The 2311-nt window shown below is 36.8% G+C and overlaps 1 non-coding gene across 1 annotated transcript; it reads right to left on the bottom strand.

Annotated features, from left to right (window-relative positions):
* Positions 1 to 543: 543 nt before the first annotated feature.
* On the bottom strand, positions 544 to 616 carry Trnaa-agc. Its single transcript has one exon. It is a non-coding gene; the product is annotated as a tRNA-Ala (tRNA).
* Between the last annotated feature and the right edge of the window lie 1695 nt (positions 617 to 2311).

Here is a 2311-nt window from a genome sequence, read left to right as displayed (position 1 = left end):
CAAGATATAATCTATTCCTGGCACTGGAGGCATAAAATGTCTAGTTGAGGCATTGTCTCCCCTTTTATTTGGTGAGTCCTCTCTCTCTCTCTCTCTTTTCTCTCTCTCTCTCTCTCTCTCTCTCTCTCTCACACACACACACACACACACACACACATTTTAATATTAGTAATATTATACAGTAGTAGGTTCCATATGGTTTTTCAGAAGGCCCTTAGTGTTAGTTGTCCCTCCCCATGGTCCCTCCTTTACCCTGCTCTTCTATTGAGTCTCCTATTCTTTTCCCTTTGTCTCTCTGTAATAATCTGTAATAAAATCTCTATCACAGAGAGATATTGTATAATTTTAAATGCTTATTCTGTATCCTGCCCACTGAAAACCCCAATTTGCATCTAATAAGATGATCAAACAGCCTCTATCCTTGAGTCTATTTATGTTGAAATTATGTTTATTGATTTATGTATGTTGAACCATCTGTGTATCTCTGGGATGAAACTGACATGATCATGGTGGATAATCTTTTTGACATGTTCTTCTTTTTTTTTTGGAGCTGAGGATCGAACCCAGGGCCTTGTACTTGCTAGGCAAATGCTCTACCACTGAGCTAAATCCCCAACCCCTTGACATGTTCTTGAATTTGGTTTGCAAATGTTTTATTGAGTAACTTCGTATCTGTGTTCATTACAGGTATTGGCCTACAATTTTTTTTTTAAGTTTTAGATGTATTTTATTTATTTACATGGATGAATGTTTTGCCTGCATGTGTGTATGCACACCCTGTACAACATGCCTGGTACCTGAGGAAGTCAAAAGAGGGCTTCAGATTCCCCTGGAACTGGAGTTACAGATGGTTGTGAGCGAGCCACCCTGTGGATGCTGGGAGTCAAATCTGTATCTTCTGAAAGAGAAGCAAGTGTTCTTAACCACTGAGCCATCTCTCCAGTCCTGGACTTTTCTGTTGGCTCTTGTCTGGCTTTGGCAACTGGGTGGTGCTGGCTTTGTATAAAGAATTTTAAAATGTTACTTAATGTTCCCTTTTGTGGAATGATTTGGAGAGTATTGTTGTTAGTTCTTTGAGGGTTTTGTAGAATTCTGCACCGAATCCCTCTAGCCCGGGGCTTTTTTTAGTTGGGAGCGTTTTATTTTATAATACATTTTAGTTAAAATAGAATTACATCACTTGCCCCACCCATTCCTCCCTCCAGCTTCTCTCAAGTACCCTCCTTCCAACCCCTCCGATGCACCTCCACTTTCAAACTGAGAGCCTCTTTTTCTTTGATTCTTTGATTCTTTTTGTTATACACACACACACACACACACACACACACACACACACACACACACACAGATGCACAAATATAAATACAATCTGCTGGATTTGTTTTGTTTTTTATGTGTATATGGTTTCAGGGCTAATCACTTTGTATTGGATAACCAATAAGGGGGCTTATTCCTGAGAAAGGCTAATTCTCCCTCAGTTAGGAGAATTTTAATATCTGTTTCTATCTGATTGGATGTCATGGGTCTATTTCAATTATTTATTTTATATTGACTTAACTTTGATAGACCTAGACATTTATCCATATATCTAGAAATTTATTCACTTCTTTTAGATTATCTAGTTTGCTGAAATACAGATTTGTAAAGTATGTCCTTATGATTCTGCGATAATGATGTTATAATTATCTATTATAAAGTTGGTGTCTGTTGTAATATCCCCCTTTCATCTCTAATATTATTAATTTGGGTCCTCTCTCTTGGTTAATTTGGCTAAATATTTGCCAATCTTTTTAATCTTTTCAAATAACAAACTTCATTTAATTGTTTCTTTGTATTATTTGGTTTTGTTTCTTTTTCATTAATTTCAGCCTTGAGTTTGATTATTTCTTTCTGTCTACTCTTTTTGGGTGTTGACTCTTCTTGTTTTTCTGAAGCTTTAAGTATATCATCATTAAGTTATTAATTGAGATCTCTTGAATTTTTTTTAATGTAGGCACTTAGAGCTGTACATTTTCCTCTTAAAACTGGCTTCATCAGGCTGGAGAGATTTCTCAGTGGTTAAGAGCACTAGCTGCTCTTCCAGAAGACCCAGGTTCAATTCCCAGTACCCACATTGCAGCTCACAACTGTCTGCGATTCCAACTCCAGGGGATCTGGCATCCTCACACAGACATACATACAGGCAAAACACCAATGCACATCATAAAACAAAGACTGCCTTCATTAGAGCCATAGATTTTGGCATATGTTATTTTCATTTTTATTCTATTCTAGAAATTTTAAATTTCCATCCTTGATGCAATATCATTCA

Source organism: Peromyscus leucopus, chromosome 1 (assembly GCF_004664715.2).
Source record: "Peromyscus leucopus breed LL Stock chromosome 1, UCI_PerLeu_2.1, whole genome shotgun sequence".
In the NCBI taxonomy this organism is placed as follows: Eukaryota; Metazoa; Chordata; class Mammalia; order Rodentia; family Cricetidae; genus Peromyscus; species Peromyscus leucopus.
This window is presented reverse-complemented; position numbering and strand designations above follow the sequence as displayed.